We start from the raw sequence: 22,370 nt of genomic DNA, 5'->3' as shown, positions 1-22,370 counted from the left end.
AGCAGTAATTAGTCACTTTTTGGGGGAAAGTTAGGGGATGGAGCACTGCTAGTTTTAGTCTTTTTTAGCCAATCAAAAGTTAGGATTTTAGTAGTAGATCCTAGCATGTGGGAGTTTAAACATTAAAAAACCTGCTGAAATGTTTGATCACTTCTTTTTAAAAACCGTGCATTCATTTTATTGTTTTGAGATTTATATCATTCTATCCCTTACAATCTATGAAAAAGACATTTCTAAAAACTGCTTTTCTGAACTGTAGCAAATTGTAAGAAGAAATAGCTGTATCTGATCCACTTAAATCTGGTGGTTCACTGAGGAAAAAGGATGGCAGTGGCGAAGGACAAATGTGGCCACATCAAAGACACAAAAGAGTCTTGCATGTACATCATGCTTGTAACTAGAACTGCAGAACTGCATGGGAGGGCGGCAGTAGCAGTGTCCTGTATTTGAACAAGATGCCCTACTTAATAAAACACTTTTAAGACAGGAAAGCAAAGATCAGCAGACAGAAAATCTTCTAATGACAGGTTTTCCCAAAAGTCGATGCATAATTTGGGAAATGAGAATTATTATTACTGTTTGAGGGGAGACTGCTCTTACTCAATGCTTTAATGATTTTACGAGCGCTGGAAATGCAGACTGTGCTCACAAAGGGGGCTAGGCTGGTCCAGATGGTCTCTTATTTAGGCAAGATGTCATGATTACAAGGAGATCTCCTGGTTTCCAAGTCTCAGCATGCGCTTACCTTGGAAGCGGAAAGCCAGAGACCCAGGTGCTTGTTCTGGGTTGGCCACCCTGGCTAAGTCCACATCCACGGGTTTCTTCAGGCCTCATGATGGGGGGAGGGGAGGGAGCCGTGGGGAGGGGAAGGAGGCTAAAAGGATGGGGCTAGAAGTATGGAATGTGGATTAAGTGATTTCCTCCCCACCCCCCACCCCCTTTTCTCAGTATTATACATTTTCAGAGATGTGGCTATATTGCTTGTACAGTTTATTTTTTTAAGTTTATTTTTAAAGTGTTACCAAATGCATATAGAAGACTTAGAATTTAACAGGATCCTCTGACTTGGACTGAGTGGTGGTCCCCTCCCCAGCTGACAACCATTTGGGATGACCTGGAGCAGCTATGAGCATTGTGCTGATTTCTTAACTTGCTATATAAACTAACAGAGAAAATAAGAAAAATAACATACTCAATTCCTTTGTGAAACCAATTAACAGCTCTGCGGCATAGTGTCTCACAGAATTAGAGAAATGAGGTCAGAGTCAATCCTGGCTAACCTTGGGAAGCTCACTGGAAAGTTAGAAAGGAGGTTAGTAATGTCTATAGCTCTAGGGCCTGCGTTGGCTGTCTCTAATCTTTATATTCCCAGAGGCTGGATCCTCATTACAAAGGAGAGGGGCGGTAGACTTTGAGACTATAAGAGGCCTCGCCCAAGGCCACCCAGCCAGAAAGTACTGCAGACAAATTTGAACTCCCGTCTGCCTGACTTATACTGGACCCATTCTACCATGCCTGATCTCTTATAATCCAGTGACAGCCACACAGCTCATACCGCCCTGCGGCGTCCTCATCAACTGGACTCTCTTCCTCCATGTGTCCTGCAGATGAGGGATCAGAAAATACAGGATGCCTAGTTCTTAGACAAGAGCTTGGGATGGTCTGGTGCCTTGCTGTCTCTTGAACAGAAAGACTTCTTTCTGAACAAGAAATAAGATCTAAGAGCTGACCTGGCATGTCTTGCCTATTTAATGGTAAATCTGCTTAGGTGGAGGAGGGTGGCCTTGGGGGCCAGGGGCACGTATTCAATACAATAGCTATAGATAAATATATATTTTTGGAATTAGACCCTCGAACTAGTATAATATCATCTTCCAACAAAATTAATAGACACAATTTTTTTTACTATCTCTCCATATTCTTGTTATCTGAAAATGCAATCATGTTACCATTGATGTCCTTACATACAAATACCGACACAAATGTTGACCGAGCTAGGATTGAATGCTGTGCTAACCAGAGCTCTGCTTTGTCATCTTCTTTTGTGGAATTTGTTTGATGATTAAGCAAGTTTTTTCATTTGAGGTTGTAAAAGTGGATCTGATGTAGTGTAGCCCTTCTGTGGTGCTTCCAGTCTTAATTAGTGGAAAGAGCTGTGCTCAAGTGTTTATGAGGCAAAAACCATACACTACAGTCATAGCAGGTATTTCTGGTTCAAGACCTGCCCTGATTCGTCTGTTTAAAATGAGGAGAGTGGTCTTTGGGGGTTGGTCGTGTATGGTAGCTACACTTTAATTAAGGATCAGAACCAGATTTTGTTTTGGAGACTGTTCTAAAGTTGCTCTCCAATGGCTTAAGAAGCATTTTCCAGTTCAAACAGGATCACTGAAGTTTTATTTCTTGCTTTGTTTCTTAGTGAATGCTAACCTCAATGCTGGGTTGTTAAATAAATATTTGGATTTAATTTGGAGCTTAGAAATGTAGTTCTTCATTGTGCCTCTTGTACCTGCCCTGAATAACCATATAAAAATTGACTCCCATCATCCACACCCAAAAAGCTCTGTTGAGATTTGGAACATTGCATAGGGTGTAGGGTTGCTTAAGCAGGCTTTCCCCTCAGGGTAAGATGATAGGAATGCCACTATGGCTTGGTTTAACAAACATTAAGAGCTTTTAGCTTCTTAAAGTAAGTGTGTTGGTTCTATCTTGAGAGTATACCAAAGTTATCCATTTTAAAAAACCTCTAAAAAAAGTCATGAAATGCTACTGATAGCTCAAATGATATCTCAGGGGAAAACTAAAGGCTTTTGCCCCATGTCCTTGCACTTGGGTAGGGAAAAAGCTTTAAATCTTTAGAAGCAGGATGAAAAGATGATCCTTGTATTGTAGAATTTAAGATACAGGGCAGAGATTCTACCCCTTCTCTGTGGAGGAATTTGTGTGATTATATAAAGGTAACGCTGACGGTTAAATTGCTGTGATAATATGAAGCTGAACCTCAATATTTGTGACTATTAAATATGACATTAAAAGTTGAACTATTTTATCATGGTAAATGCAACAGTCTCCTCTATCTGAAGAGAGAATTTTTTTTTTTTAAAAAGAGAGAGCTGTTTATTCACCAAAAAAAAGTCTCCGATGGTTTTCTCCATGCCTGAGTTTGTTCAGGCTGCTGTAACCAATACCATAGACTGGGTGGCTTATAAACAACAGAAATTCATTTCTCACAGTTCTGGAGGCTGAAAGCCCAAGATCAAGGTGCTGGCAGATTTGGTGTCTGGTGAGACCCATTTCCCGGTTGCAGATGCTGACTTGGCTGTGTCCTCACGTGGCAGAAGGGGAGGAGGGAGCTCTCCGGCTTCTCTTCCATGAGGTCATGGATGCCACTCATGAGGCTTCTGTCCGCATGACCTGCCACCTACCGAAGGCCCCTCTCCTAATACCGTCACACCGGGGTTAGGATTTCAACCTACGAGTGCGGAGGACGCAAACATTCAGTCTGCAGGACTCCACAGCCCGAGGACTGTAGTTGATGGCTTGCGTGAAGATTAAGGGCCTTCTGGTCACAGCACCCACTCTCATACTCTTCCTCTCTCCCAAACCTCTCTTCTCTGTCTGAGAAAATGCACCCCCACCCATCCTGTCACTCAGGCAGAGACCTAGGAGTCATTTTTGGCACTTTCTGCTCCCTCAGTCAGTATCTAATTTATCCGCAGATCCTTTCAATTTTATTCTCAAATATGCCTCCAAGTCATTCAGTCTACTTCTCCCTCTTGCCACCCCAGCCTAAGAGGCCGTCTCCCTTCTTGTCTGCAGTACTGTGATAGCCTTTTCGTTGGTCTCCCTCCAGCCACTGCTGTCCTGCCTAATGGGTTCTTCACACTGCAGCCAGGGAGGGTCTTCTAGAGACACACCTGACCATGAAGCTCCCCAGCCCCACGCTTCCGATCTTTCACTGGCTTCTACTTGTTCTTAGGATAAAGACAGAGTTCCCCATCATGGAGCGCCTCAATGCACACTTCTGCTGCAAGCTCGCCTGGCCTCCCTCTGCTCTCTGCACCCCAACTATAGTCCCCTTCTCCTCTCCCTGCTTCCCTGCCAGGTGCTGGTCAATTGTCCCCTCAGTAACTTCCCCTAGTTAATACCTACTCTTCCTTGAGATCTTAACTCAATATGAGGTCCCTGAGGGCAGCCTTTTCTGACCTTCCCACCTTGGTCCTCTCTCTCAGCACATACTTTGGAGGCACCTTATAACTCTCATTGCTGTCCTTAGCCCAGTAGAAACGGCACACCTCTTTGTGGGGCTGTTTGATTCCCAGTATGTCCTGGAGGACAAGCAAAGTGCGTGTTGGATGGAAGGCACTGAGAACAAGTTTGTGGAATTGGCTCTCAGGGGCTGGGTGGTGCAGGTGGCAGTGGGGAGGGGACTAGGGGGTAATGAATGCTAGTCCGAGACAGAGGTGTCTGAAGGAATCCTGAATGTTAGGCTCCGTGAGGAAGAAATTTAAGGGCGGATTGTTCTGTGTATGTATTTGTTTCTTGTGTGCTTCACAAGACACACAGGGCTAATTTGTAGAGGGAAATGGAGATGCATGTGGGAGGTTCTGGAGGAAATGACCGTAACTATTGGGCAGAATTGCAGGGAGAGGCTGTGATACAACAATAAAGATGGACTTTCTAAAAAGGAGAGGTACAGCAATGGGCCCCCTTTTGCAGAGGGCAGGGTACATGACCCTCTTCAGGGGACGTCGTAGTGATGGTTTCTGCACCAGGAGAGAAAAGACTGAATGACTCACGAGGCCCCTTTCAGCCCCAAGATTCTGATGCAGTGAGCAACGGAAAGATGGACAGTTCAGACACCTTAGGAACAAGGAGAGGGCACAGGTGCACCAGCTAGATAGAGTTCATTAGTTTTATTCGGTTAGTGGTAAATACTCCGCAAACTGAGCATGTTGCTCTGGAGTCTAAGGCCAAACAAGACAGAATCAAACATCTCTGGAGACTCAAGTAGCATGTCATCTTCCATCAAGGAAGGGAAATATAGCTACATCCAGAAAACACCTCAGGTGAAAAGCTTATGCACCACTGACTAGCTTTTCTGAGGCTGACCACCACTGAACTACCTGTACCCATACTTTTATAGATTTTATAACCCCCTCCAATATAAAGATAAATAGCTAAGTATCCTTATAAAGTCATTGATAAACAGGTACATGGAGAAATTTCAGGTTATTTTGTGACATTTTAACTACTTTTTTTTTCTTAATATCAAGCCTCTTTTACCTTCTTTTTTTCCTCATGTAGCGCTGACAACTAATTGCTTATTAGGATCTCTTCTGAAGGTGGCCCCCCCCCCCCACCCCCTTCTTGTCCAAATTGTTATAGCTGTGAAGTGTTAGACACGCCTGGGAGACACCTGGACCCTGAGTTAACTTCTGAGCTACTTCTAATCTTGTTATCTGCTCCTCAACTTTCCTAATCTACTGTGCTCAAACGCCTTTGAAACACAGGATGGAATGGATGAACACCAAAACCTTTGTCTTTGAAATAATCACATTAATTCGAATGTAACTCTTTTTTTGTGAACCACAGTGTAGCTTTTTATGCAGACTTCTAAATTTGCTATCCTATCACATTTCTTAGACAGTTTGTAACATTTTACTTGCTAACTTTTGTTCGGAATGGAAGATGACATATTTTCTCACCTTGTACAAATAGTTCCATGTCTTAACAGAAAAAGAAATGAGCTTCCCACGTATGTTGTACTGCTCATAATTTGCTGTGAAGAGAGCAGGAAAAATGCTGGAATTCTCTCTTTCCTGTTCATCCTCAAGGCAACATATTAGTAAGGTTATTTCAAGAAATACAACTTGGATTATGCATTCAAGAATAAGGAATTTAAAAGTTTTACTAAATGTCTTACATGTGTACTTGGCGACATCCTTTATATATGTTGTCATTTAATCTTCATAATAACCTTACAAAATTGGTATTATCCCCACTTTATGGATGAGAAAACTGAGCTTTTAAGAGGTGAGGCAACTTAGCACATAGCTTATAGGTGATGGCAGGAAGCTTTTAGCTGCGGGTTTGCCCGTCTGACTCTACAGCCTGATTCATTCCCTCATAATGAGATGCCTCCCACAGGTAGGTTCCCTTTCTCCCGCTTCTTTCCCTTGCCTCTTCCTTTCTTTTCCTCCCTTTTTCCTTGGTGTGTTCTCTCATTAATTGAGGATAAAGGGGTTAAAAATAAAACCACCATAACTACTGTGCAGGAAAGACACCTTAAATCTTTTTAGGTGGAGATCCACATTTTTGAAAGGTTTGAAGGTTATTCAATTTGAGGAAACAAGAAAAAGAACACAAAATTATAAATATTAATTGGATACAAAGTGAAGACTGAGAATGAAATCAAAACAATTTACAAATTTGGGTGACAAATACAGTAAGCATCATAAAATCTAAAAATAGATAAGAATTTTTACTAATTCACAGATGCATCCTAAGATGTCTTGTTCCTACATTTTTGGACTGCAGAGTCTTTAGTCACCACTTCATGTGAACATGACTTTCTAATATTTTCGAAAGAGATAATTGAAAGATAATTCACATACTCCTAGAATAGTTAATATATTTGTTTTTTATTAGAGTCTAGAATAGTTCCATAGACTAGCTCATGGCTTTGTTTCTCCTTTACTACCCGCGCACTTCAGGTGCTGGGTACCACTGGACACATTTATACAAAGATTTCAGGGCTTGTGATTTAGTACTGTAGGTAGTGGAAATATTCCTAGATGTCCTTTCTCTACCCGGACAGCTAGCAATGACCTAGCCATACAGAGACGTGACTATGAACCAGCTTTATATATCACTAAATCCAAATAAAATCTAAATGTATCCCCATCTCAACTTCCCTTAAGCCAGATCCAGAATTCTGCCCTTGGCTGCTCCAGTGGCACACGCCAGGAGAGGTGTGTAGGGGGAAGAGTCAGCAGAAAAAGTACCCTAAAACCAAGTGCAGTTAAAATATCTTTTGCGAATTTTCCCAAACCATGAGACCATTGCTAGGGTCTCTTTTAGGACCTTAAAAGGGTCACCTGTAAGTGAGGGGCCCTGAAACAATTTTCCTTGGTTTCCAAGAAAATCCAGCTCTGGGAATGGTATGCAAACAAACAAAAAACAAAGAAAAAGGTTTTTTACTACAATATGCAAGAGTCCATGCCTTAGGGCAGCTTCCAAAGTAATGAATGAGATCCTCTTCTAAGCAGCTTGAGCTTCCAAATCCATTAAATGAAGCAGAGGATATCCCTTCAGTGTATTTGGTTCTATAGTAAGTAGTACCATGGAGATGAAGATGTTCTGGTGCTGCTAAAACTCAAAGGTCCCCCACCCCCATTTATATTTGCAAAAGACATTATTTGTAATGGGATTATTTGCAAATACAGAAAATCTCAAAACTCCTATATTGGTCTAATTAATATTAAATACACAATTTATTATCCTTCCAAGCAGGCCAGTTAACACACATAGAGAAAGGGCATGTTATTGCTGTTAAAGACTACACAGTAGAAAAATTATAGCAGCACGAAAAGAAATCTTTAAGATTTCATTGAGATGTAATCAAGCTTTTGTAAACTCATATGTTATTGCAGTTATAACATAGTTACTACAACTTATCTCTGGGTAAAATCACCTTTATGTTGGATTTCTTTATTGAATTGTTCTTACTGGTAATGTATTTGAATACCCAGCTTTCTTGTGTATATTTTCCTCTTAGTGGAAATCCTTAATTCATCTTCTCTTCCTTTGTTCTTTGAGTAACTGTCCTTATAGTTGTGTCCTGTACCATTAACTCTACTATAATATTTACCACTAAACTAGACTATGGCCTATAAGTACACCTCAAAATAAGTAAAGCATATTATAGAAGTATTTTGGTCTTTTTATTTTTATTTTTTTTATTTTTTTTTATTTTTTATTTTTTTTAATTTATTTTTTGGGGGGTACACCAGGTTCAATCATCTGTTTTTATACACATATCCCTGTATTCCCTCCCTTCCTTGACTCCCCCCCTCAAGTCCCCCCCACCCTCCCTGCCCCAGTCCTCTAAGGCATCTTCCATCCTCGAGTTGGACTCCCTTTGTTATACAACAACTTCCCACTGACTATTTTACAGTTGGTAGTATATATATGTCTGTGCTACTCTCTCGCTTCGTCTCAGTTTCCCCTTCACCCCCCGTATTTTGGTCTTATTATATGAGTGCATATGGTCGTATATAATCAAATTGTTTAAAGCGATTGATTAACGTAAAATTCTATTTCACTAATGTTGAAAAACTACCCTTTTGCTCTGTGTCCAACATACAATTTCTGTTAATACATTTACAATTTTTTATAGCCTCTGAAATGTTACATAGCTATGGTTTTCTTTTTGAGGGATGAAACTATTTCTCTGAGGAATACACTGTTTCAAAAGAATGGCATTTTTTTACTTATGAAGCTTTTTTCCCCCTTCTTTCATCTAACTGGTATTGCCAAAGCCTGATACACCTGGTCAAAGAAGCATTGTTTCAAAAGTCCTGACCTGATATAGGAAAACAAAGGCTGACTTCATAGCTGGGGACACAACCCTAGCTCCACCGCCACTGCACTGCACTTTTGTTCTCTTCCGTACGAAAGCATGGCTATACGGATGTGATGCTCCAGAGTTACTTAAGAGGGGAGAAGTATGATCTCTTTATGGTCTTAATGCCTTTCCCTTGCTCTTTTAAAATAACTGGTCTTAAGCCAACAGGTGACTCCAAGTTCAAAGCCCTTTATGATTTAAGAATGCCGGAGGAAGTGTAAAGCTCCGATATACACTGTCAGTCGTTCTTCAGAATTGAGGACTGTTAGCACAATTGAAATATTTTTACATGAAAGTTTTATGTTTCTCGTAAATCAGCACTTAGATTAGCACCTGAAGTACTAACCTACAGACTGCAGGGCCCTACCTGCAGAGTTGCTAATTCAGTAGGTCTGAGGTGGAGCCCCACATTTGCATTTCTAAAAAGTTCTAAGGTGGCGGGGACCATTGTTTGAGAACTACTGATGTAGGTCATTTGATGATGAACATTTTGAAAATCAAAGCTGACGGGGTTGCTGTACCTTCTCAAGAATAGCACACGTGCCCTTTAGAAGGTGGACAGTCGTTGCTGAAGTCAGGGGGGTGGTGACAACGACGTACAGCTTCACAGGTTTTTATTGACCTTTTCCAGCCACAGCGGCCCCAGCCTTGGTAGCATGACAGAAAGCTTAGTAATGCAAGAAATCATGAAACAGTGTCTATGCTATAAGAATAGAATCGAAAATATGTTCTTATCTCTTTAGTTCTTTTGTAGCTGTTTACTGATTAAACTGAGGCAGAACTGACCATTTTAATTGTTGATTTAAATTATGGAATATAAAAAGGTGGAATAGTTGTTATGTCCTCCCTACTATCTAAAGCCATTATGAGGTCTTAGCATTAAAAACAAACCTCTCAATTTTCCCCTTGTCCCTACTCTAGTAAATATGTAGATATAATTATAAAGACTCAGAACAAAGAAACATTTTACAACTTGGAAAGATGGAATGAGTATTCCTAATGCTGTTTAGTGGCTCTTATTTAGATACTTAGAACACGTGCTTAATATGTATTCTGTTGATTTTTCAATAAAGCATGTTAATGAACGTCTCACTTATTGATTAATCTCTCTAAAATGCCTGTCTGTGATTACTTACTCATAAGATAACGCCCCCATTTTAACAGTAATTTTCAACTCTGAGAAGATAAATCCAAGGGATTCTATAACATCTTCCGGTTGGAGCATGACTTCCCCATGGATGGTGTCCAAAGGTTAAATAAGAACAAACGAATAGATGCAGACAATGACCAAGGCTGTTCTAAAATCAAGTCATTAATTAATACATTCTTGAATGTCATCAAATGAGCTACGGTGCAGATACTCTAGGCTCAGGAATTAATAACTATCAAGGTTGCAAGGTGCCCATGGAGTTTAAAGATGCAAGAATTTAACAAAACAAAATGACAAAGTATAAAATGTAATTCAGAGGGCGGCTTCTTCTATATTCTCTAATGGTCATTGTGGAAGCATTAAGGAAATTGAAGCCAAGATGGATATTTGACTCCTGGCTTTGACTTTAAATAGTGAGAAATTCTTTATGAAAGGAGCTTCACCTGAGTCTCAGCCTTGTCAGCTATAGAAAGCAATTAATACGATCTAGTCTGCTAACTTCATAAGGTTGTGAGAATTAAACTTAATTATGTACATGGAAGTATTATGTCAACTAAAAAGCCCTAAACAAATGTGTAGTTTTGCTGGCTGTTCAGTGAAACTTGATTCTCAGTTTCCTAAAAGTAATTTAAATTCGCTAATCAAATGTGCAACATTGGCATCTTTACCTATGCAGCAATTTTCCAGGGTTAAAACGAGCAATTTAATCATTTAAACTAGAGAAGAATACACATAGATTTTAAACAAAAGTCATAGCTTTTTAACTTTTAATGCTTTGAGTCAAAAAATAGAAGCAAGTTGATGTTCAAAATAATAAATATCTTTGTCAAGTGTCAAAAAAAAAAAAAGACTGTGATGCTTTAGGAGGCCATAAACTTAATTTTTATTTTAACAATTTCATAGTAGAATCTATCACTAAGTAGTCATTGGCTGAAGAATTAAATAAGAAAAAGTCTGGTGCTAGGGCACACAACTACATAAGAAAATAAAAATTCTAAAATCTAGTGAGTTTCCAAGTATAATGTGCAGCTACATAATTTTAAAGTACTCCTAATTAGTAATAAGAAAACTTGTCAAAGCAGCTTCTGCAACCAATAGCCAATTTTTTACTTTCTATGCTAGGATGGAAATCTGTTAAAAAACAGATAATACTCTCTTGTTCAGTGTTTTTGCCTTACATCTTATTCTCTAACTACCTACTGATTAACATTGCCTTTAGCATTTTAAGTAATTTATTTTATCATTTGGACATATCATATTATATTGAATTCTTTTAACTTTATAGGAGCAGCCTAAGTATCCACCAACTAACATTTTAACCTATTTATCTAAAGTAAACTATTTTTTTCATTTAAGATTCTATCAGTTAGGATGCTTCTAGCTGCAAGTAACAAAAAATGTTTACTATCTCACAGTATCAGAAGTCCTGTAGTAGGACCAGCTCCAGTGTTGGTTGATTGATGGCTTAATTATATATTAAAGGACTTGGCTTCCTCTCATGACTTCTCTGCCATCCTTGGTACTGGCTCTTCCATGAAGAAGAGGGTGAACAAGAAGGCTGCAGTGCTTCCCAGAATTGAGAATCATGGAGAAAAAAGGAAGGCTTGTTAAACCATATATTGCTGAGTCCAATCCCCAGAATTTCTGACCCAGTAGGTCTGGGTAGGATCTGAGAGTCTGCATTTCTTATGTCTCCAAGTGATACTGAAGTTGCTAGTTGGCGGGGGAGGGACACACTTTGAGAAATACCAGCTTAGACTAAGGATTCTGGAGGGGGATATTTGCAGATCACTGTAACGTACATTACAAGATGCACTTTATCATTTGGAATAGAACAGAGTTGCCTTTACTCTCTTCATAGGGCCTGATGCCATTTCTAGTTTGTCAGCTTCCTGTTATACATTCTAGAGTGGGACACTGCCCATCTAGAATACCAGTAATCCCAGTAGTTGTGAAATATATTTCTTTGGAAATAGTTTTGCACTCAACTTTTTGAGCCGCAGACTGGTTGGACTGGTTTAAGCCGCCAGTTCGCACTTCAGCATACTTGTTTCTGGCTTGTAGAAAGCTTTTCTTCTTTCCAGAATCCTCATTTTCCTAGACCCCCAAATAAAGGACATTTGGCAATATTAAATTATTTTAAATATCTTCTGAAATAGGCTACATAATCATTGTCTTTTATAATCAAAAAAACAAAAATAAAGTCTGAGGGCATACTGTAAATGCTGCTAATCTAATTTTCCACCTGATCTTTATTTGTAGTGATGGATTTTCTAACCTGAAGTTTTTACAATTTGCTTCTGTTGCACAAGCTCCTTCCTGCCAATTTGTAATTCCCCTTCTCTATCATCTACCTCACAAACCATCTCTTTGGTGCAGGTTTTCCTATTTTGTGTAGGATGCTCAACAGGAGTATGGTCTGTTCGCTCGATTGTCCAGGGCTAAACTTCAGCATCTTCATAAAGCCTTGGGCAATTTCTGGGCTGTGGATTTCCCTCTCATTTATTATCATAATGGCATTTTTGTGCCTTTTTTCCTCATTTGTTCTCACAATAGGAAGCACAGTGGAGAGAAATGATTTCTGCAGGGGGCCTGGAAGAACATGGGACAAGTTCGGGCAAAGATGCAAGCTTTGCAAAAATATTTGACTTCTAGAAAATGGCTGGGTGGAAAACTTTTAAGTGAAAAATGAAGCATTTCGGAGGTCTGAGGAAATGCAACCTTTCCCAAGGCTCTCTCAGACCCAGCCTGCAGCAGAGTAAAAAGAGATTTAAGATGTTTCTGATGTGAAATTGAGAAAGCCTTTAAATGAAGGGAGGAGGCCTAGGCTATTACTGCAAACACAGCAGGGGGCCAGCAGACACACTATGGAATCTGTCCAATAATTTCAACTATTTATGACAACCAACCCATTAGCAAGGCTTTCAAAGTTAGTAGAAGGTACCAGCCAATCGCAATTTAAATTACTTGGTTATTCTAAGACCTGTGGCCTACACCTAGTCTGCTAGTGGTCTTGTCTTAAGAATTAAGAGTAGATACTGTGGTCCCTAAGGAAATTACTCAAGACTGTGCTGGGAATTCCAGTGTTTTTGACTTTGTCAGGCATTGATATATATGCTATCAAGATTCAAAGCACAAGCTAAGCTGAAATTTTCTACTTGCATAGAAGCAGCTACCTCAACATTGCTGTCTTTTAATTTCAAATGGTTACCTGAGTTCAAAATTGAAGTGTGAAATTGCACTTGTTCTGGGCGGTGCTTAATATTTAACACTTCTTGTAATGATTAATACCTATTCCCCTTCAGATCAGGTTGTCCTAGCTAACCCCTTTATGGTCTGGAGATGTGAGTTCACTTTTAAACCTTTGAAAATCCCTTAATTTTTCTTTGCTTTAAAGGAAAGTAGAAGCTCATGTTTTAGTTTGATCATAGAAAGCAAGAAGCAAAGTAAAGTTGGGATTATGTTTATTAATTCAACAACAAATTTTTTTTATGATGACCATTTTCCAGATTATCCATTTATTCAATAGGTCTTTTATTATATATTTACTACAGACAAAATATTTTGGGCCCGAGATGAATGACGCCAGTTTTGAAAGTTTTTGATGGGTACGTTTTTATCTCAAATCTTGGGGTCTATGTAATATGGAATATTCTACGTCTATTTTCCATGGAAATAATGAAGTGCAGAGTTGGCTCTTAGACATGAACTCATACTCACTTTTCCTCCTTCCCTTTCTTACCCTCATTCACCTGCACCCCGACCTGCCCTCATCTCCAACCCAGAAGATTTGTAGGACTACATAACAAAGATCCTAAATATCACTGCCTGCTCAGAACCCTTGAATGTGGAAACAGTCATACTTGGAATAAGATTCTTTGTTTCTTCTGCTCATTTTTGAGGCCATTTGACTTTTTTTTTAATGTGTATTTTTATTTTTAAATTTTTTTCTTTAAGAACTTTTATTGATACAATTCACATACAATAAACTGCATATATTTAAAGTGCAGAATTTGATTATTTTTTCTTATTAGTAATGTATATATGGCAATCCCAATCTCCCAATTCCATCCCCCCAAACACCCTCCCGCTTTCTCCACTTGCTGTCCATATGTTTGTTCTCTACATGTCTCTATTTCTGCCTTGCAAACCAGTTGATTTGTACCATTTTTCTATATTCCACATATATGTATTAATACATGATATTTGTTTTCCTCTTTCTGACTCACTTCACTCTGTATGACAGTCTCTAGGTCTACCCATGTCTCTACAAATGTCCCAATTTCATTTCTTTTTACAGCTGAGTAATATTCCATTGTATATCTGTACCACATCTTCTTTATCCATTCATCTGTTGATGGACATTTAGGTTGCTTCCATGTCCTGAGCCCATTTGATTTTAATTCTTGCTTCCAGTTTTTAACTCTTCCAGTACTGCTAAGACATAGAAGATTCTCAGCAATTCGGGCAGGTGGTTGTTATGACACTCATTTCATAGGCCACTTCTTGCAATAGGACTGCATTTCCCCAAACTTGACCCCTAGTATGTCCTTTATGCTATAAGAAGAAAAATACTTCTGTTGTTCTGTTGGAGTAGGTTGACTTACAAAAAATATTGTCTATATGCTTTTAAAATATTCAACTTAAAATATGACTTTTTTTCTTAGTGGCTATGTAAAATTCCTTAATTATTAACCTTTGGTACTTAAAACCATGTTAAAATAGTCTTTAAGACATTGAGGAAAGATTTAAAATGATCTTTTCTAAGTTAATTTTTAAATCCTAAAAGCCACATATATCTTTATCATCCAGGTTTCTAAAAATGCCAGCTATCGAATTTTATATTAAAAACAAGATGCCTCACAACTTTTGCGTAATAAGGCACAATATAAATAAAATTAGAACATCATGTGTGCCCTTTCTGTCTTCCTTATTTGTTAATATTCCCCCAAGCAGAGATGCCTGACAAATTTCCCCTCTATTGCTTGTGTATGACCACTTTTTGCATCAGATACATTTAATTTTGTAGGCTAAATATTCAGAACAAAATGGGAGTAGATTTTTAGAGCGTTGATTTGTAAAGAAGAACTAAGAGGAAATTTGAACACATTTCATTGCCATCAATCTCATTCTACCTCTTAATAGTCCATACTTTTGCTTGTTTCTGTGTATGATAATCTTAAGCTTTTATAGTGCTTATAATTCACAACCTGTCTTCATTTTATCAGATCCTCACAATGATCTTCTGAGGGATAAAAGGATAGTTATTATGCCTAGACCTACATATAAAGTCTCATAATATATATGCATGTATGTATATATGTAAAAGTACATACACACGTTTGTGTATGTACGTAATGCAGTGTACCTATATTTTAGTCCCCTTCCCCTGAGATGAGGAGGTGGACATTGCTACACAAAAGTTTCATGGTAGGTCAGCTGGTCAGAGGAGGAGATGCTGGGAGAAGGAAGATTTCTAAAGCTTGTGGTCCAAGCACTCCCCACTGCTCTGGCTTGAATATTGCTAATAAATGCTACCTTTCATATACATGGGAAGTCAAAGTTTGTGCTATTGATATTGGCTAGCTTGGTGGAGGAGGTGTACAGGCATAGTATAGAGGTCCACTCTGTAGAGATGTGTTGATGAAACTTAAGGAGCTGCTAAGTGGTCGAAAGCTATTCTTTATGGGTTTTTGCTGCTCCCAGGCCTTGGAATTTGTGAGATGACTGACAGCGGATTAAGAACGAAGTATGTAAGAACCCTTCTGGACACAGCTGGTGTTACCCAGTTTCTTTATTGGCTTGGCAACAGGAATATGACTTTCACAATTTAGGCAACCAAAGAGCAAAATTCCAGTGTAAGTTACTTTACAGATAAGCCATGGAGTAATAAATTTCTTTTTTTGGGGGTGGTGGTGAATTAGAAATTTAGTGTTAATGCAGGAGTATTGCAGTTCACAACAGATAATTCTGGAAAGCTGCCTTAGATAAAATGTCTGAGCTCATTAAAGCAATCCAATAGAAAATTACCCTCTTTTTTCTTTTATAAGATCATATGTTAATACAAATAATGTATATACCTGTACATTTCCTACTTTAGATGCTTCCTTATGTTTTTAATGTGATGCTGTGGTGTCAAGCTCTAACAAGTATAGTAATAATCATTACAAATTGATACAACAGTGAGCAAGAGATATAGGCTTTCACTGTTGTACCAGTCATAGGCTTATGTGCATCACCACTAGGTAGACACACATTATTAAGCATTCAAGCCAAAGATGGTCAAACATATAGTAAGTCCGAGACTAGAAATGTTTCATCTTGCTTTTTGTGGTTTCACTTCTGAAATTTAAAAGTGACCTCGCTGAATAAAATCTCCATGTTTCTTCAATCTAGAAAGCTGCCCAGGACTTTTAATTCTAGACGAGTTCCACTTAAACTGAGACCAAACAGAACAGGTAACCCGGTCCGTTTGTTTATTTTGATATTGAACACGTGGTAAGGGGGCACAATGGGATACGTTACAGGATCTGAGGTAAGAGGCAAAATTTTCAACAGGTGTTAAGTGTTGATGGAGAGAAATACCTCTCAGCATATAAGGAAGGACGTTTCTTTTACCGTCTCCCGAGTTCTTTGCAAGATGCGCCGGGACTGAGCAGGTGTCGACCTGCCCTCTAGTGGATTTGGGTGCGAGAGGACTCAGGTTCAACGTCTGTTGTGTCTGGCTTGACAAGGATTATTAAACTCAACCGTCTGTCAAAAGCGACTTGTTGGGGGTCTGGGTTAGGTGCCGAGCAAGTGAAAAGTTCAAGTGGCAAAAGAGAGCCAGCGACTGAAGGTGATGCCCGTTCTTCAGCTTCCATCCGGGCACGCGAGGCTTTTCGCTGTTGGAGCCTCTCGGGTTCCACCCTGGAACGGGTGCCAAGCCCTCCCCTGAGCTCTCGGAGCTGGTCTTGGCTCTCTTCGCACGCGGGCGCCGACGCAGACCCCGTCGGGATGGAACCCCGGGAGGTGGCCCCGCGGGGACCGGCCCCGCGGCCAGGGCTGAGCAGCCGTGACGGGCCCGCAGGTGAGGCCGCGGGGTCCCCGCGTCGCCCGCCGAGATTGTGACGGCCGCCCGGCAGGAGGGGCTCCCCGCCGCACCGTTCAGACGCCCAGGGCCCCGAACATGGCTGCGCCTGCCCGCTCGGTGCGACCCCGCGGCTGCCTCCCGAGGACGCGCGGCCGGCGCTCCCACGCTCGCGCCCGGAGGCTGCGTACACACGCGGCGCACGTCTCCGCGGTGGGCGAGGAGCCGCTGCGGGGCAGGTGGGGACCCGGCGTGCGGGGGGTGGGCCCCCAGCCGGAGCCCGCGGCGGACGGGCGGCCTGGCCGGGCCTCCGCTCACTTCCGCCGTCCCCGGCCGGGCGTGCTGGTGCGCCTGCGCGTGCCCCTCGCGGCGGAAGTGGCGGCGACAAAGCTCGGTCCGCGGGGGCCCGGCCGTGCGGGGCGGGCGCGGGTGCGGGGCGCGCCGGGGCGGCGGGCGGCAGGGAGGGCGGAGCCCAGGAGGCGGAGGCGGGAGCAGACCGGCGCGGCCGCAGCGAGCCGCCCGGCCGCCCGAAACCGGTCCCTCACCTGCTCCGCTTCCCGCCCCGCCCGCCTTCCTGGTCGCCGCCCTCACGCCGGGAGAGGCGCGCGTCCGGCGCCGCCGCTCGGCGAGCCGCTCCCGCGAAGCCGCGGGTGAGTCCCTGGCAGCCCAGAGGAGGGGTCTGGGGCTGTGGGGCGGCGCCGGGGTTCCCGCCTGTCCCCCGTTTCCAGAAACTTCCCGGGTCTCGGGGGCGCGTCCGGGGTGCCCGGTCAGGGGCGTCTCCCGGGCGCCGCCCCGCCCCGCCGGCGTGAGGTGGGGGATGCGGGCGGCCGGGGCGCGGGGCCTGGGGCTCCGGGGGGCGGCGGTCCCTCCCCGCCCGCGTCAGCGTCGCTTCTCCGGTTTCTCTTGCAGATGCTGCTGCTAGGGGTGGTGGGCGCAGCCGCGGGCCGCGTGGCCGGGAGCGGGGGTGACGGCCTGGGATTCCGGGGGCTTCTCCTCTTGTCCTCCTCCTCTTCTCCCTCTTCCCAGTGTGGCCGCGGCTGACACTAAAGACTTTGTAGCCATCAACCCAAGTGCAGTTTCGATGGAAGATGAAGGTAAAGGCAGGCGGGTTGCAGCGCGGAGTTGAGGGTGTGGTGGTTGGCTTTTAAGTTGTCTGTCTTTCTCCACCTTTTTAATTCTCTGATTTTCGTTTTTCATTTGATTGTGAAGTGTCCAAGGAATTGCTTTCCTAGGATGTCTAGCTTTTATTTTGGTAACATAGAGCGTTTCGGAACGAAGGTTCTGTAGGGTGACTGAGCTTGATTCTGCTTTCCCGAGGAACCTGCTTTCTTTAGCTTAGGGGATGAAAGGGAAGTTTTCATTTCAGACGGCATCTCTGCATGTTTCCGTAGTCTCGGAGAGGGATCGCTCGAGGGGAAGTGGAGATGGGGAGGGAAGGCTCTGCACTGCATCCCTGTATGTTTGCATATCAAGCCTTGATTTGGTTTACCTGGATTCGTTTACAAGCAAGAAAACGATTTTTTTTTTTTTATTAAATGAAGCTTTGGGGGAAAAATAGTTTTTTAGTTCACAGAAATCAACTCTGATTTTAACGAAATATTATGAGGTGATTTCCGTTCTTAAAGTTCCTCCGCGTATTCACAACGTGCTTTAGGAGGTTGACAGTGGAACCTGTTTGTCCACTGTACGCTGCAAATGCACTGGGTTATCATTCACATGTTACTTGCCTCTTTTGGCTTTATAAAATACTTAATGCATTTCATACACAGCTCTGATTATCTTTTAAAAGCGTTGAACAGCTATGAGTAAATGTTGTTTTTTTCTCCGGAAACAACCACGCTTATTCTTTGGACTGACATCTGACTTGTGTGTGATAATCTTTTTTCACTTATTCCTTTTTTTTTTTTTTAAGTGGGGCAGCAAGATGCCATTAAAGATATTTACAGATTATATTTTGTCCTCGTGTATCTTTGGTTTTTAAAATCTATATCTGGTACAAAGGAGCTGTAATTGGGGTTGCTGGCTGCTTTCTAATCCTTTTTTCCGTTGTTGAAAATGTAAGCTTGATTGTCCTAAGTAGGACTAGTTATTTTAAAATAGACATTTCTTACGTATGCGCTAATGTGTTTTGCTATCTGAGCCCCCCGGGATAGGAGAGAAACATGATGAGGCGCATGGTTATCTTGCTTAATTTTACTCCGGTTGGATAATTGGTGGAAGACATTTTCTGAAATACTGGTGTGTATAACTGCAGAGGACTTTAACTGTCTTAATTGGATCTTTAGAAACAGCATTAGAAAGCAGTCATTTTTGTCTGGTAGTATGGAAAATCATTTTTCTGAATTTTTTTTCCGCTTTGTCTCTTAGATAGATTTGAGGAAGGCAGGTTCTTTCTGCACTCGAGACGAAGAATATTAAATGCATTCATATACCTGTTTTTTGGTAGTTGCATCTTAACATGTAGAACTGGAGCCTCTGCTTTTAGAATGTTACCAGATTTAAGAGTGTAGCCAAGTCCATGGATTGTTAGATGTTGCTTTTCTGTTTCTTGGTCACTTAGGAAAAGGAGCGTGACTAATACAGCTGACTCTCATTGTCTGTTTAGGTGGGAGGGAGTGGTTGTGAGAAGGGAGCTTGGTGCACGCCTGTGTCTGACTGAGCCTCCCTACTTTATGACTAGATAACGATTTGGACTCACAGTAAAAGATTATACAATTCTTAAAAACTGGTGGGGGTTTTCTGCCTCATAATTATGAAGAGGCCATTTTTGTCATTCTCATTACCATGACACTTTTTTTTTTTTCCTTTCTTGAACATTTTAAAGGACTTGTATGTAGCCTAGAAGTTTTCAAAACTAGTTGGCCATTTTGAAATAGATTACTATTGCTTTCCTTTTTATAGTTAGTATTCTGTTTTGTATAAGGTATATTAGCATCTTAGGGGTGTGAAACAAAAACGGGTTGGGATTATACCTTAATCACTAGAAGTTGTGTGACTTTAAGCAAATTCATCTTTTTGAGCCTGTTTCTTCATCTATAAGTTGGAATTGATAGTAAGTACTGAGCTTACATCAGGGTTAGGAGGGTTAGATGAGAAACCCTGTATAAATTCTCTTGGGATTTGAATGCTGGATCCCCACTTACCATCATTTGACCTTGTGCACATGAGAGCTTTATTGTACTTCAGTTTCTTTATCTGTGAAATAAAGATATTGATAGAACGTACCTTATGAGTAACATTTAGGTTGTTAGCATTTAGAATAGTATCTGGCAGATAGTAGTGCTTAGTAAATGTTAATTCTGTATAGCCTAGCCCAGTGTTTGCATACTAATATGCCACCTACCATTAATGCTGTTACGACATTGAATGTTGATGGGGGTACAGTAGTGGCTAGAATGCTCTGTATGTGGTGGAGTTAAAGTGCAGTTTTCTATAGTGTTAAGGCTTTAAGCCCATAGAGAAAGTTGGGGCCCTGCCAGCAAACCAGGGGACAGTGTAGAAAGAGACAGGCTTGGATTTGAATCCTAACAGGTAATTTTTTTTCTCTTCTAAAAATCTCATGAGTTACTACGTTTCTAAGCTTTCCTTGCTGCTAAGTTTTCCCGTCTGTAAATGAGATGATGCCCTCTTTTGGAGGGTGAGTGTGAGGAAGGATGAAGCCTGGTTTGTAAAGTACCCAGAACAGTGGTTGACACACAGTTAGCTTGCTGAGTGACTGAGTGATTGCTACTGTTTACCAGAAAAAGACACTCCTCCAGCTGGTGTGTAGATAAGTTCTGCCTACCTCTAGGTGTGCACAGGATGAAATTGCTCATGGTCCCGGGTGTGGGATCCTGGAGGTCCTTAGGGAGAGTGCCATGTCTACAACTTCATCCTTATGGCTCCTTTCAGCCACGGTGCTCATTTCTTTTGGTGCTTCAGTTTCTGTTCTTCTGGACTTTTCTCCCATGGCCCACTTAAACATTCTTGGAAAACCTTCACCAGTTTTTAACCTTAGCCTCTAGGATGCATCATGAATACTTCCAGTCAGTCACTAGAAGTATCTGAAATGTTAGTTTCCTGGAATTTCAGGGACTGGTCCTAGACTTCCATTGGTGGGTTAGGATTTTAGCCACGTCCTTTGAACTCCTTTTTGCAGGTTTACCACAGATCTAAAAAGATACCATTTAGGAATCAGAGATGCACAAGTAAATGGCTCTTTTTCTGATTTTTAGAAAATTAATCATTTGTATGTTTAAAGGGATGGCTTATTAGAAAAGATACTTCTAGCTGGAGAATTTTGCAAATAATTTCTCCTTCCCAGTAATGGATTTTTTTCTTTGGAATAAATTTGGTCTTTTCCGTAGAAAAACCAGTGTAAATTTAATGCACATGAGACTAGTTAACATAGACTTAAATATAGAAATGTAATAATCTTCCAGATTTTAGGACATGCTTAATTTAAGGTTAGAGGCAGGGCTACTGCATCTAGAATAATTTCCCCCAGTCTTTTTGGAGAGCATTTGAAGGTAATAGTATGTTTCTTTACACTTTACTTTTTAAAATAGTTTCTTATTCAGGTTCAAATTGTTAATCACTAGAAATGTGTTAAGAAAAGATTGTGTTAAGGTAGTTGGAGGAACTGTAAAGAAAAAGGGATGAGAAACCATATTAATTGTATTTCTTTAACTAGAAATAGGCAACCAGGTTATAAAATATTTTATATCCTTAGATGTGGAAAATGTAATTTATTATGTTCGCAATTTTGTTGATAAAATAACATTCTTAATCAGTATTTGTAGAAAAGAGTTGAAACTAAAGGAAATTGTGTGATAGCATTTATAAATTGTAGTAATTTAACCCAGAGGAAGAATGCTGCAGAGAATATTTGTAAGCAGTAGTCTTCTGACAGTTGAGTCCTAAGTACATGATTTGTCTTAATGTTTTTATTATTCATTTAATGTCAGCAGAACTCTGTTAACTGAAGCAATATCAATCAAAATTGTGTCCTAGGGAACATTCCCTTTGGAGCTTAAGGCTGATTTTCTTTGGAGATCTTGGTTAACTGTAATTTGTTTAACAAGGTAAAATTTTGTTTTAAAGCTGGAAAGAACACCTTAGCTTGATGGTAAAGTTAGCTGGGATAGCTTTAAATTACACCGTTGTTACATGTAACATCTTAAAGATCTCTTTATAAGTTCAAAAGTTCCTCCCACGTTTACTTTGTTAAATGACAAATTCTTTTTTTAGTGATTTCAGGCATCAGTCGTGACAAGATTATTTTTACAATTTTCATATGGACAACCAGTTTTTACTTTACTGCCTTTTACTAAAGGCAGTAAAGTAAAGAACTCTAGGTTAATGCCATCATTCATTTCATACAAGAAAGGATTTCTCAAGGAAAAAAATATCAGGCCACCGGTGCAGTTTCCTCTTGAATTTATATGGCTGGTGTTTATATGCATTGGTTAATATGTCTTCCATCTTCAAGGTGTGCAGTTAATGTTGACAAAACTATACGTCTTAGAATTACAATCATTCCTTAG

The 22,370-nt window shown here is 40.9% G+C and overlaps 1 protein-coding gene across 3 annotated transcripts in view; it reads left to right on the top strand.

Moving 5' to 3' along the window:
• ATP2C1 (ATPase secretory pathway Ca2+ transporting 1) overlaps positions 1-22,370 on the top strand; it is a 124,639-nt gene that overhangs the window by 752 nt on the left and 101,517 nt on the right. The window contains exon 1 of one of the 3 annotated variants that reach the window (XM_057737890.1): positions 16,711-16,845. The exons of 1 other annotated variant lie outside the window; for it this stretch is intronic. The gene's annotated coding sequence lies outside the window, so the exon portion shown is untranslated. Of the gene's footprint in view, positions 1-16,710; positions 16,846-17,348; positions 17,496-22,370 lie in introns of those variants that run through there. One more of the 3 variants, XM_057737889.1, reaches the window with a different exon arrangement.

This window comes from Hippopotamus amphibius, chromosome 6 (genome assembly GCF_030028045.1).
Source record: "Hippopotamus amphibius kiboko isolate mHipAmp2 chromosome 6, mHipAmp2.hap2, whole genome shotgun sequence".
Classification (NCBI taxonomy): Eukaryota; Metazoa; Chordata; class Mammalia; order Artiodactyla; family Hippopotamidae; genus Hippopotamus; species Hippopotamus amphibius.
Note: the sequence above shows the minus strand (reverse complement) of the source record. Positions and strands in the feature narration are given on the sequence as shown.